Source organism: Protopterus annectens, chromosome 2.part1, assembly GCF_019279795.1.
Source record: "Protopterus annectens isolate FY-2018-M chromosome 2.part1, PAN1.0, whole genome shotgun sequence".
NCBI classification, from domain to species: Eukaryota; Metazoa; Chordata; order Ceratodontiformes; family Protopteridae; genus Protopterus; species Protopterus annectens.
Window position 1 is genome coordinate 1,219,607,837 of NC_056729.1, and position 15,816 is coordinate 1,219,623,652.

At 37.4% G+C, this 15,816-nt stretch overlaps 1 protein-coding gene across 4 annotated transcripts in view; it reads left to right on the forward strand.

Moving 5' to 3' along the window:
• KLHL29 (kelch like family member 29) overlaps nucleotides 1–15,816 on the forward strand; it is a 2,735,259-nt gene that overhangs the window by 2,342,912 nt on the left and 376,531 nt on the right. The gene's annotated exons all lie outside the window — the stretch shown is intronic.

Sequence of the window (15,816 nt, forward strand, 5' to 3'; positions counted from 1 at the left end):
TCCTGTAATTACTATAATAAAACAAGACACCTCAGATTAAAAATAATATCAAAACATGTATGGGAAGGGGAACTTGAGCACACAGGTGTCATCACAATCTGAGAACACAGGCTGAACATCCTGAGCCACTTGCCCAAAAACATGGCAGGATTCTCACACACAGACACACACACACACACACACACACACACACACACACACACACACACACACACACACACATGCACGGAGCACATACACACATGAGTACACACACAAGCAAACACATACGCGCACACGCACACACACATACACACACACACACACACACACACACACACACACACACACACACACACACACACTGCATACTAATAAAATCCAACAGTCATACTACTACCTTTAAACTATGGAAATTAATCCAGAAGTGAAAGTGATATGTAAAAGGTATGTATGAAACCTGCATCTGTAATTCCTGAATAGATAACTTAATATTAAAACCTCCTCTTTATGAAGTATACTCAATCTGGCATGGCATAGGTGCTATAATATCCTCTTCATGTGCAGTTTCCTTTTCTCAGAAATAGCGTCAGGGGCAAAAAACAGCAGTGTGTAAGACCTCTGGATGGCATGCACTGGCAGTTTGCATGTGTGGCTAACATGAGTTCTACTTGCAGTACATAGGTCATGCCTGCTGTTTGACATCATCCTCCCATCAGCCTAAGAGGTTAGTCTGTCATCACCTTATGTCACTATAATAGTGATGGCACTGTTGTGCCTTGAGTGGAAAGCCAGTGGCATGCATGACAGTCTTTGTTAAACTATTTCAGGCTTCAGTCTTATACCGATGCCCTCCATAGCCCTTGGCTATAATCTGTATGGAAGAAGTGGAGAAAGATTTTTGTTTCCTGCACATACCAAGCACCATGAAGAAATTCCCACCTAAAACAGTTCTCATGTGAACCATCAGATATGCAATTATGGGCATCAAAAGGCGGCTTATTTGCATGGCTGATGGTAGGCTAAGAAATATAGGTGCTGTCTTAAAATGGTTCAGAATAAGGTGTGAAACATGGCAGAATTGTATCCCTGTTTATGCTGTTAACAAAACAGGCACTACAATGACTCCCCCTTTTCATGAGGTTATATGAACAATTGCAGGGCTCCTAGGGGCTTGACATGAACTTTGCATGTGCAGTGAAGACTGCTGGACCCAGGCATCTGCATGGTAGTAAAATATGTAATAAATAAAAATGATTAAAAACATATATACACTGAATAACTGATTTCAATAAACCACAGAGTTTCACATACAGTAAATTATGAAAATAACACTGTTGGACAGGTTTCACACTGATTGAAAAAAACTCTATCTAACTGTAGATCACTAACTGTCTAAAGATTAATTGTCCCTGTCTAACCTAATTTACTCAGCAAGGCAAGATGATACTCTTACTTCTACAGGGCAAGATAAAAATATATATCCACTCTTCAAGCTATTGTCCGGTCCCCAGCGACTGGAATAGCAAATCCTATTATTTCTGCTGAACAGTTCTGAAAAACTCTGAGTGATAAATGCTAATCTAAAAAAAATAACCACTGACTACTACAAGAACTGCTGCAACTCAAATGTACTGCACTGAACCCAACTGACTCAGAACTTGCTTTTTACAGCAAAATCTTTTAAATGATACAGAAAGCTGATATGAGAATTCTTCTCTCTCATTTCAGACTTTTAAAAAGTAAACAAAAACAGCTGCTGAGGAGATTCCATTCCTTTCTGCTCTGGCACTCGATAGCATCACTGTAGGTCAGCTGACTGGCACAACCTGCATTCAGAATTCTTTTTTAAAAGACATGTACATTTGGTCAGCCAGAAGAACACTGTTTGATTCAAAGATCTTACACAAATCAAAGAAACAATCAAAAAACATAAACGTATTTACATAATTATAGCTAGTCACGCTGCAATTTATAACACAGGGTAATTTATGATTATTTACAAGTATTTACAAAACTGCAGCCAGACATGCTAGCACAAAATACAATATCTGATATCCTCACAAAAGGTATCAGCAAGAGCTACATTTCTGAAGAAGTCTACCAGGATAACCTGTGGCCTGGTAGAGAGACCTATTGTGTTTGATATAACAAAATTTAATACAGTCAGAAAGCCATCTGGCTAGGTTTACATTTGAAACAGTCTATTCGTCTACACCCGGCCTTCACAACTTAAGTCTTAATTGATGGTACAAGTTCATATAAAAGATGAGATATTCTCTGAAATTAGAACATCATGTGAAAATAACACATAGATTATACTGGTTAAGATATGACTCAGTGGCTACCTTAGGCATGAAGGAGGGGCTAGACTAAAGAGAAACCCTTTCTTTGTTAAAGACCAAACAGATTCAGCAGGTGAGGTGTGTGACTCTGAAATCTTGTGATCAGAAATAACTGCAATAAGAAAGTCTTCCATAAAAAATATTAAGTCTGCCAAAGGTCCAGTTTCCTCAAGTAATTAGTAGAATTACCACTGAGGCATGGGGTCTCTTCAAGATGTTCTCAACAAAAAGTTCCCTTAAGAAATGCTTTACAAACCATCAAGGAGGCCAAGGAATTAAATCTAAATTGAAACTATCATGAAACCCTGATGTCTCAGCCAAATGAAATGGAAGCATAAACAAATCTAGACTGTATAAGATAATGAAGTGCCAAATGAACATGACCTGGAAAGGGATCCATTCTTTTGACAGTAACCCAGATGATAAAACAAGTACATTTGAAACTGTATTGTATATGCATGAGGTTTTTGAGAAGAAATCATCTGTTTAACGCACTCAAAAAAAAGGAAGGTGAGTATGACCTTTTTTTGGGGGGGGGCATTGAAAGTTCCTTCTCATACAATCAAGTTTAACTGATTTTGTCTGTTTTTGAATGTGAATAAGATAAATTATCAGCAGGTATGGTACTTGATGATGTTTTATTCTTCTCCAAGTTAAATTACTCAGACCTGATGTTAATCCTAGGGAGGGGGGGTCTTCCTTCTACAGGCACACTTTCTAAAATTGTAATCCATTTTAATAAGCAGGCACATGCCGCAAAAATCAATAGATGAGCAAAAAAAAGTAGTATTAAATGTTATTTTTTTTCAGGTATATGGTTGAAAATGGCAAAAATCAATAAGGAGGGGCAACGTCCTTGAAAGAGATGAGAAGAGAAAGTTTGGCACAGATGTCTAAAAATAATGTATAAAAATACTTGCAGTGTATTGAAGGAAGAAAGTTTAACAATAAAGTTTTGACAATTGTATTCACAAAACAAGAAAAATAACTCTCCAAACCACTAGAGGTAGCCAACAAAAGCCATTTGAAAAACTGGACTAAAGTCTGGCAACAAAAATCTGGAGAGGCTAGGCACTGTAGTGCATGTTGGAAGAGGGAAAAGTTCCTGGTAGCCTTGGAAAGCTTTACCTTCTAAGCAGTTCTAGTCCCTGTTAGGTTTTGTCCTGCTGTTACCAAGGATGGGACCTCCTGTTACCATTATCATTTGTTAAGGTGTCTGTAGTGAACTACTGCTGGTGAAGATTTCTAACAGAATAAACTATAACACTGCAACCTCGTGGGGGGTGTAAAATGTTGTCAATAGATTATATAGTTTTCACATGTTTACAAGTGAATGTACTGGTACAGCTGAAGTGTAACTGTATACTGTCAGTTGAAACTTGCTTTCCCAGCTTAGTAAAGTAGTTGTCAACAATCTTACTTTGCCTAGACCTATAAGTTGATGCAAAGTTCAACAACAGTCTAGGGTATCCCATTCTAGGAAAGTGTCATTTAGCCATTTGCTGTAGTCTTTCTGCATTTCATTTGTCAGAGTTGACAGGTATGGCATTAGACTGTGCCATACATATTAGCTGTAATGAGCCTGCCTTTCAAAATGTCTGATGTTTGATGGTTTACATGTGGGGAAAGAACCTCCATAGAATGATCTCCCCAGCTTTCTGGTATTGCAAGCTCTATGGAAGTAAAATTTCTTTGTGTTGTTATACCAGCATAATGCTACGTGTGAAGTTTACTACTGTCCAAATGAACCATAGTGTAGATTAAAGGGATTGTACACCATAATGGGAATGTTGGTCACATACTCTTCTCAATGTATATGTTTGGAATCCCCATTACAAACAATGTTGAAAGTAAATTGAATAATTGAAAAACCTCTCCTTCTCAGCAGAAAGTAAAAGATAATTGATACATAGATCAGTAAATGTGTAGGTTTCATAGGAGATTCAAAGCAGTTTAATCTTGCAACCGTTAACATCTTGCCAATATCCAACCTCAGCCTGTACCCCTCCCCTTTCTCAAAGAGGGTTTGCCCAGTTAGTCCTGGGATAAATTTCAGGGTATCTATATGGTCATCCAGGTTCTGTTTGAAGAATTATAATGTATTACACTGCTTAACATGCAGGGGCAGCTTAATTCCAGGGTTGAAGGAGGGACTGTCTAATGAATCTGTGTCGGTATTTCATTCTTTTTATCTTCCAGTGAAGATTTAAATCTCCGGTTCTGGTGTTTACTAAGCTATTAGTCTAGCAAAGATGTAGGATATCAAGGACAGCAGTTTTTTTAATGGAGCAGGCAGGCAAGGCACAGATGAACCATCAAGAGTCGCTTCTCTCGGTAGCTTGGTAATGCATAGTCTTTAAGCCTAAAATCATCTTAGGAACCTCTGGGTCTTCTTGTAGTTGCTGGATATGTCAAGTGAGGTACATCTTGAAGGAGGCACAATGTTGAATATATGGAAAAAATGACCTCTTCAAATCTGGATGATAAAACCTTGATTGTAAGTTGTGCTATGGTCAAGTTTTTTCTGAATATAGTTGCCACATAATAGTCAAAGGAGAAGGAACTGTCAACCCAGGTAAGAAGGTCCCATTTTTGTTTAGTTGTAGACTAATTCATAGATATATATATATATATATATATACATATATATATATATATATATATATATATATATATATAAGTGTGTGTGTGTGTGTGTGTGTGTGTGTGTGTGTGTGTGTGTGTGTGTGTGTGTGTGTGTGTGTGTGTGTGTGTGTGTGTGTGTGTGTGTGTGTGTATTTTTGAGGGTAGTGGGTTGACTGCTAAATGAAACACATATGTTTCTGAATTTAATTTGAGCCCACATATTATGCCTTGTATTGATCAAGGTAAGTAATTTCTGAAGGGTAGAGGTATCAGTGCAGGTCTTGACAATAACATTCAATTTGCAGTCATCTACAGACTTAGTTGATCAGAGATCCTGGTTCTCAGTTTGGAGATCAGAGAAGTACATGTCGAAAATGAGGGGTCTTATTAAGAAGCCTTGGAGCACTCTGCTGATTATCTTCATGCTTTCAGATGAGGCACCTGTAGCACAGACTGTATGAGTTTTGTATTTTAGCCAGTTTGTTAACCATCTTATCATAAATGGGTCTATATATAAAGCATTTATCTTACTTGTGATACCAGCATGAGTTACAGTGTCAAACCTTTGGCTACTTCAAGATACACTATATGAAAAGCACGATCACTGTCAATAACCTGTATGACCCTCTGAAAAAGTTAATGAGACTTAATAAGCTGGACTGTTAAAGACCTAGACTAACGAGATTTTTCATACTGTAATTATTTTGATCAGTTATGATGTGCTCCATAGCTTTGCAGATCAGACATATAAGGCTGATGCGTCTATAATTACCAGGGTCTATGGTATGGCCACCTTTGTGGAGGTGCATCACCACTGCTGTGTGCCATAATTCAGGAATGAATCTTCTGACTAAGGTTTAGTTAAATAATTTGAGGAGGGGTGTTGGCAAGGGTATGTGTGGTACTGTTTATTAAACATCCAGGTATTTTATTAGGTCCCATGGAGGAAGTACTTTTTGTCTTTGATGGCACCTTTATAACATGTTGTTTCGTCATAATAGGGAATGTAAAGAATTCTGGAATATGTGCACTTGGGATAGACAGTTTGTGCTAATCTTGTTTGCTAGTATGTTGGCAATGTCTATTGGGTCAGAGTTGGTGGTCAAATTTGTGGTAGGTTCTTACCACTATTGGGTATTTTTCCTTAGTTATCTATTATAGCTAAAGGACTTATAGTTATGGCTAGAAGCTTGCTAAAGTCCACGGGTTACTTTACTTGTTCTGATATTTTCACTTCCCTGGTAATATTTTTTTAAACTATCCTTGTTATGAGGAATTTTGGATCTGCTGTGCAATTTAAGAAGTTTTTTTCTCTTGTTGTAAAGTTTATTTATGTTGGTAAAAAAAGAAAAATATTGTTGCCTCTTCCATATTCCATTGTTTCAATTCCATTGTTCCAGAACTTCCATCCCTTTCACCAGTCATACACTGTGGAGAGAGTGAGTTCCGCAAGCTCCTAGGTAAGTATAAGTGATTGTAACTCTAGGGTTCATAAGTAGTTATTAGACTTGCAGTTTAAGAGACTATTAGTGAGCCTAGCCCAAATGGCTAATTGCCCCAAACTACTGTCTGGTTAAGTGACTTGCTCGAGCTCATACGGTAGGCACATGAAGGCTAATCAAACAATGTGTCGCAGGCAATAGCTCATAGCCTTAATCATCAGCACGAAACTGTCATTATACAATGGAATTTATTTCTGTTTTTCCTTGCAAAATCTCAATAATTTCTTGCTCCAGTGTAAATCAGGAACTACGTCAAAGGAGGGAAATAAAAAAATATTTCACCCAGTTTAAAGAGCAGAGGATGTTATTCAAACCTTTATAACCATGAAGAAACAAGGTTCTTGGATGCATATGATAGATGCTAGCCCTAACAGCAAGTTTGCAAGGATAAGAAGGTTTAAGATGTTATCCATAAACATGCTTCTTCTATAACTCTCTCAAATTGTATGGATGATGTCAGTGGCTATCCCTGATTCAGGGCATAAGATGACTGTTTTCAGTTGGATGTCTTCCCTTTGATAACAAGCTTCAGCTCAGGGAAATTTATCAGAATGTATTATACATGGGAATCCAGTTTTCAAGAATGTGCGGTTCAAGGGATGTAGGATCCCAAGGAGGCAGTCTACACATAAAAGAGAAGGAAATGAAAGCTATGTTTGTGGCCCTTACAACATCAGCTCACCTGCCTGTACTTGTAAGTGTGCTGATCATGACAGCAACCCAATATGCATGTCATACATAAAGAGGTGAGGATAAACACATTCCTTTCAATTATACTGACTAGTTCTCAATATCCAGCAGTGAAAATTTAATAGAACTACTTTGCTTCGGGCTATTCATGAGCCAGGCTATCTCAGCTATAAAGGAAACTCTCTTAGCAAATAGATGACTCGCACCACAACAAAAAATTAGATGTCTGAATTTTCACTCAGATTTCTGCCGTGTAGGGCGTTCTAGAGACAAGTCTACTTTCTGCAGAAGTAAATGCATATCTTTGCCTTTTTCTTTAAAGACTACATCATAATCTGGCAAGAAAACAGATGTAATGCATTTCGAACTAAGATTTACAGTTTGTCTTCCCACCTTTTCTTTGATTCAGAGTGGAATTTATAAATTTCAAGCAGGATGAGTTATATTTGATACTATTAGCACCAAACTGAGCTAAAAGATGCTGGATATCTTGTCAAATGCACATGGCATCCCTCCATCTTTGCCATGTTCTACCATCCCAGAATCCTCTGACATAACAATGAAAAAGAGTTTTCTACCCCCACCCCTCCCCATAGTTCAATGTGCCTATTGTTTGTGCTTTGATGATGTTACCTTACTGCGAAATGGATGTCTGTTTTCTTCAAAGGGTCATAGGTATACTAGGCTAACAACCACTAGGGCCCTTAAAAGCCTAGCTGTGCAACCCAAACGTGACCCACAAATTTGATTTATATTTGATTTACAGGGGATGATTTACTGACTGCCTCTGTCCATCAGTGACATAAGAGCCAGACCAAGGGACCTTGTAGGCTGTTATTATGTATTAGCCAGAAGGCCAGACACAAGACAATCTTATTCAAGCAAATAAAAGAGATTCTGATTTTGGGTTAACTTGAAAAAATAAAACCCATGTGTGTATATATGTATGTATATATATATATATATATATATATATATATATATATATATATATATATATATATATATATATATACATATATATATACACACACACACACACACACACATATATATATATATATATATATATATATATATATATATAGTTTACATTCATATGGTCGACCGGTGGATGGTCGAGCGTGTATGTCCAAAAGGAGTGCGGCAACATTCCACAATTGCAAATGCAGATGTTGCAAATTGCAACATCTGCATTCACAATTGTGGAATGTTGCAAATGCAGATGTTGTGAATTGCAACATCACATCCCCTTTTTGACCCATGTTAACACTTGTTTTTGGTTGTAGAGCAGTCAGAAATGTCGATTTTAGTGTTTTTGTGACATTCTAACCGTTTAGCATGCCATGATTCACTAAACTTCGCACATATACAGGCCCGACCATATGAATGTAAACCAGATATATATATATATATATATATATATATATATATATATATATATATATATATATATATATATATATGGGTTTTGCCATGTAGCTCACGAGACATTTCCCTATGAGCTACAATGCCAAAACCACAAGGTTGCAGTACCACTTTGCCACAGAGTGTTGCAGCTGAAAAGCTCTAGAAGAGTTATCATGATGTACACAAGAGCAAGGAGTCATGTACCTCATGATGATAACTCATCTAGTCCCTGTTAGAATACAGATGGGTCGCTGTCCTTAGGGATTGTCACAATGTGCTTGGTTTCTTGTTGGGGATTTAAGAAGCAATTGTGCTTTTCTGCCATAACGCTCTATGGCGAGCAATGTTGCAGCCTTCTGGTTTCAGCATTGTAGCTCACAGGGAACTTGCAAGCTACACACTGGAACCCATATAATATATATATATATATATATATATATATATATATATATATGTGTGTGTGTGTGTTTGGATCCCAGCAGCAGATACCCTTGTCCATGTGTATATATGTATATATCGGTCAATCTTGGTTTACTCTTCTAATACAGGCATAAATGGTGCAGTGGTGCAGCAGTTAACGTTGCCACTTCACAGCAAAAGTTTCTCCGGTTCGATTCTTGGCTGGAGTGCCTTCTGTGTGGAGGCTGCATGTCAATAAAGTTGTTTCTTAAAAGAGTACTACACTTGAAGCCACAAAAATGCTCACTTTAACCTGTCTGTGAACTTCATTTTATAACTGAGAATTTTATCTGAACCACAGCATTATCAGACATAAAATAGATTTAATGGAAAAACACTTTTTGCTTAGCAGTAACTTTTGGTAAGTAGGTTTACGTGCTGTAAGCTTTGATGTGCAACAGACATTATACAGTATTTTATCAAGACAGGGTATCACTCATTACAAAGCATTCATCCAAGTCATAAGTGGTGCCCAAAGCTAAAATTAATGAATTTATGAAGCTCCCCGTATATTTCTCTAAACAATACAGGCATACTGTACTAAATTCCTCATAATTCCCCAATTTTGATGCTAAAATAATCGGGTGCCACCAATTCTTGAGTGGCCCCTTGAAATCACAATTTGTTTTTATTTATTTACAATGTTTAGTTAATGCTGACATCATTGTGCATCACCAGTGTATCCCACAATGTCATCAACATGCGGGGGGCATGTGTGATGACATCAGCATCATTTGTTATGGAGTATTGGCATTTGGGATGGAACTGGAAGTTGCATGGGTAAATCTCTTTGAAGTCCGCAACTGCTACTAGTGAACACACAAGCCATCAGCAATTTTCAAACTTAAAGGATTTACTTAGCTCTCATTGAAGCTCCACATAAGTCAACAGAATGCAAGGCGTCTTAAATATTTTGCATGCATTTTGTGGCTACTACATTGTTAGGTGACTATTGGTTAGTATATAATGCCCCGATAGTGGAAGTGTGTGGATCCCAGCAGCAGATACCCTTGTCCATGTAAGTTTAAAGTGTTTTTATTTTCTTTCATTTTTTTCATTCATTTTCACTTTTGCTGTTTCCCTACTTGCACACAGTTATTTATTTATGCACTGATTTATTCAAAATTCAGATGGCACTGGCAGTTTCAGAACACAGAGCATAATTTCAGTAGAACTGTCAAGAATGCAAACATTTTTCGTCCACTTAGAAGGTCATGGAAGAATACATTTGTAAGCTGATGAAAGGCAATTGAGTAGCTTGTGCATTATTTTAAACATGGGGATGGCGTTAAACTGACTGTAAACTTCATAGTAACTGGGTCATAGGTTCATAGGTTCATAGGTTGGTACTAGGCTATCGCCCTAGGGCCTATACAAGCCTAGCCATAACAATTCCCTGGCTATTTCTTCCCACAGTATTTACGTCCCTGTCATTTGAAAAATAGTAGCTTTGGCAAACCCATATTAAAATTGATATGAGTTGCCAGATGTTGCTGATGCACAGTTGAGCATTTGGTTAGTTCGCGGAAAAAAAGTATGTATTAATTCCCAGATAATTTTGTGTAATAATATGCATTTTACATAAAGAATATGTGTTATGGAAATCACGACTTAGTGAAACACTCGACAGTAGATAATGTGTGTTTATAAAGATGAGTCTAAGCTTCAAACAACTCATGTTTATGTCTGCTGATCTCTGGCGCACTAAAAGCAAATATTCATATCAATGTGCTGCTTATAGATAGTACCTGTATTTGCTAAAACAGAAACATTGTCACATTTCTGGTGCAACCTCAGAAGTATATTACAAACTCTTAGTAATAATACATAGTTACAAAATACAAAAAAAAGGCTCGTCTTAGTCATTGGCAGGAGTGAATGAAACACAAGACAATTTTAATAAGAACGGTGATGATTTATGTGTATAATAGCAAATAATAAAATACCGATTGAAGAACCCCAGGAAGATTTGATCAAATTTGGTATTAGATTTTCTCTATGCCAGTAATGTATTAAGTTGCAGAGCAGAAGACAGTCTTTCCTTGGGCCTTAATCTCTGTTGTAATTAACTGTAGAAATACAGGACATGAAAATTGTCCTACAATTTTCTTGTATTAAAACCTGAGAGCTTTTCTAATACACCCATAGGCACAACACACTTTTGAAATAAATTCCTTGCACTTATTCTGTTTTAAGACATGCAGAATGTCAATAAGGATGAATGCAATAAAAGCAGTTTAACAGTAACTTAATCAACAATAGAAACTATTTGTTCATGGCCTTGCAGAGGCATTCAGTAGAGTACCTGTGGCCTTTTGGTGAAGTAGGCAGCAAGATGAGATACTTAACAGTGATGTTAATATCAGCAAGGTCAAACATCTATTGACTGTATCTTATTAAAACATTCTATTGCTAAGCTTGCCTGTTGAGTTAAGTAGTTAAAATGATACAAATGATTCCCTCTATTCTGCCAACCCATCATGCTGCTGTTCTCCATTTTAGAGTGAAACGTTCATAACTTACTGTGCAAAACTCACATGTTGGTATCCCACAACCCCACTGGAGTGGGCAGGGTTACATAATTATGTATGCAGATTTTATGTTAATTCGCATCCTGATTTTTGGCCAATTGTACCTACTTTTCATGGGCCTTTATCCAGTTTTTTGATGTTTCCAAGTTGAGAGTTATGACTACAGGGCATGATGTATGGAGACAGAAACAAAAAGAAAAAAACACCTGATAGCTACCCAAATGGTGGACCTTCTCAGTCAGTTCTTGCCTTGGTGTATGGAAAATGAGAGGGCCATCTGACCAAAAAAGGGTCTAATAATCAGGCATTAGTAGCACATGTTGGAGGTACATGTATGTGCCTCATAGACCACCACTTTTCTGGAACAGGCTTCACATCCATGTCAAACTGCTCTCTTCTTTAACCCAGTTCAAGCATAACTTAGACTAATGGATGGGAAATTAGACATTTACCCCTGTTCTAAACATGTCTCTAGTAGACAGTGGCACCCTATAAATGCTTGATCAGGCCAAGCCCGAGCATACATATCCCCCTTAGAATAATCTATAGGTTCCTAAAAATTGTCAGAAACATTTGTGATGGCTAGTCTTAAAAAGGTCCATGGGGTTCTTAGTCTAGTAACCACCTATGAACATGTGTACTTTACTGAAGTGGCACATATTTATCATTTGACCCTTACTGGGCTTCAACCCTATAATTTCAGTCTCTATAGCTGCTTGATCAGTCACTTGTCATGTTCTTGCCTTGTAACACCCCCAGACCAGTATATCACCAGTAATGCGAATAACATCTTCTAGCCTTACAATCATCATCAGCACACCGGAACACCTCTGGTACTAATGGGATTCCAAAGAATAACCTTAAAAATCTGTATCTGATGAAAAGTCATGTTGAATGCACAGAGTTTGGCACTTCCTTCATCTAACTTGACTTCCCCACCTCCCTTATTTGCATTAAACACTGAAATAAAATCTGGTGTGTGACATAATAGTAACTGCTTCTTCGATAATGTACAGAGGGCTGTGCTCCCTTTTGATTCATCTATTAAAGTGATATGGATTAATACAGATTCTGACCAGTCACCATACAGTTACCTAGGCCTTTATGTTCCATCCGCTTAACTATCACTCCTTGCCTTCTGTGTTCTTTAACTGTTCTTCAATTTTGGCTTTATCACAATGGGTACTTCATGCACAGCATGACTCATAGGAAGTGCTTCTGGTAACAAGTTAGGGTTAGCATCCCAAACTTTCAACCAAATCTGCATAGTTTTTCAGAGTGTCACTGTTATTCTTTGCCACTGACTCTACATTCTTTTAACTTGAGGTGCTACACTTGTAATGAAGTACTGATGCATTTCCTTGTATTCTTTAACTGTAGAGGGTTACCTGGCATTAGAATTCTGAATGCAGTCTCTTACCTTTGAGATGGACACCTTACATACAGCTTTAGATTGCTTCTATACTTTATTTGCCTTTGTCCTGCTCATACCATCATGCTGGCAGCCCTCTTGACTGATTTGTCATTCCTTTTACAAATTCTGACTAAATTCAGGCTAGCTGTATGTCTTCAGCATCAGTATACTGGACCTTTTGACTACACATGCTTCAGTTGTGTTTGTAATGTGATGGCCTGAAACAATAGCCTGCATACCTTATTCTAAACACAGCACAAATAAACATATCACAGTAGCTTTAGCTTGTGCCTGTTTTCTTAGCCATTGTATTGCATTGTGCACCAGTGTCCAGTTTAAACATAACTACTTTGCCATTTATTCATAACCTTTCATAACGCAGATGAATTTTGGCCTACATTCATTGCTTTACTGCCATTTACAGTGTCACTCCAGACAGTTTTGAGTGAATTATTTCTATGTTTAGCATTCACAGTATTCACAGAGTGCACTTCAGTTATATTCACAATCTTTCCAGGTTTTGACTGCTAATATGATTTTACAACATTAATATCCTATATTTACACACTTAAACAATTGCATGGTGTGCAGACCAGGGGGGCAGTGAGGAACTTAGTCCAATTTCCCCACAGCATTTTCTACTTAAGTGACTTGCTGACGGTCAGTAAGTGAATAAATAAAGGCTAAAAGAATCAAACCACATACTAAAGGAAGAAGTTAATTAACAGGTCACAGCTTTAATCCTCTATGCTAACTGCCAGCCTTAATGGCTCTACTGGGGACTGAACCCCTGACCTTCTGTATGTAAAGTAATGTGATAACCACTACAACACAAAACCTCTTTTCACACTTATTTTCATTTCAAAGTACTGTGGTAAAATGACTCTGACCAAGATTCCATTATAATACCTGGAAGAAATGACTGAATAAAGTCAGGATCTGTGGGCCACTACGCCCCTAGAAGTCATGAGGTTGTAGATGCCTGGAGGTGCATTTCTGAGCTTTTGTTCTAACCTTTTGATCTAATATTGGGCTGAGCAAAATATAATGAGTAAGAAAGGAAATTCAGTTTTATTTCTAAGTAAGTTGCACCCAAGGCTTAATGTTCAGTGCCATGAAAATAGCAGTTTACAATAAACTGAAAAGACAAATACTTGCAAAAAATACATAAAATCATATCTGGTACTAGTACCTGCCTCCCTAACCCAACAAAAAGACAGACACTGTCAATATATCCCTATGATTTTAGATTGGAATGAAAATAAAGGCAGAGATAGCCACAGTCATATAATTCAGGTTGCTGCTGTCATACCTATGTACAGCATGCCTCTATTCCCAAAAAGACAGACACTGTCTGCCCCCTCAATATCAGATTGGGATGAAACTAAAAAAAAAAACAAAAAAAAAACAGATCACAACATTTTTCAATCTGTTGCTGGCTGACATACATAATCAGCATGCCTCCTTACCCTCAGTCAAAATAGAGACACCTGTATATGTGCTTGGTGTTTTATTGTAAGGAAATAAAAGTGAAAGAAAATAATAATTACAATAATGTTTTTAATTAAAAAATTACTGCCACTTTATTTACTGACTCTAACTACATGCATCCCAGAGCCATGCCAGATCAGTGACTAGTGTTTAACAGTGATCACACAACAACACAGGCAAGTCACCTAGACCCTAGGTCTGTAATTGACAGAGGCAGCCTGCCAGTCTTGCCCTAGATTACATTTACTCTTTACAATAACCTCTCAGGCACATAAAATTGTGGGATACATTTGGGATGTTTGTCTAGGCTTATAAATGCCCCAGTGGTCATTAGCCTACCATACACCTATGAATCTATGAATGACCATTGTCCTCAGCCCCTACACAAGCTATAGTGATCTATGCATATTGCTGAGGATTGACAGGAGAGTTTAAGAAATAATGACATTGTCTCCAGTACCCCATACAAAATAACATTAATTCTGCAAAGCCATAATAATGAACACACAGCAGACAGTCATTTTCTGGCACATACAGTCATTTTCTGGCACATACAGCCCCAGCAATTATAGCTACTAATAAATAAAGGGCCACACATTAATGCAACAGCAGTCAATTCCTTGATGCAAGAACCATATTTGGAATGTTGCTAGAATAAAGGGTTTTGCATTACCTCACATTTTTTGTAAGATACAAAGTCTGAAACTCAAATGTCTCTCATTATTTATGGTCACAGAAATAAGCAGTACCTAACTAACAATACAAAAGCCACTATTGCCAGAATTCATCTCATCTACCCTCCTCTATGCTTCCCCAATTCTAAATAACCTAAAACAATCTGACTTACACAAACCTGAGTCTTCCTACAACAGGACTCCCAAGTTTGCCATATATTCAACCTACAGATCTTATCATTGTGTAGCCCTAAGACAGTTCCACTGGTTAGAGCACCCCAATCTCTTAGCATATAATCAGCTGACCAAGGTCCATCAAAAAAACCTTTCCCTTCAAAACCTCTTGCTACCCTATAGGACAAATTGTGAATTACATTCCACCAACAAAGGACTACTGAAAGTATCCAAAGCCAGTAACACAGCTGGGAATCCCTCTACTCAAACTTCATAGCTAAAACATGGAATTCTTTACCTTTAGAAATCAAAACTATCAGCTGTTCTTTAAGTTTCAAAAAGTCCCTTAAGACCTATCTGTCTAACTCATGGATATGCCCTTGCTCCAACCTCAATTCATAACAATCATACTGTCTCACTGTGCTCTATCATATCACACTAAACTTCCTTTCTCACCTTTTCACTGGTCTGGAACATCTTCACTATATCTTAAATGTACATATCATAAATGTATAAATGATG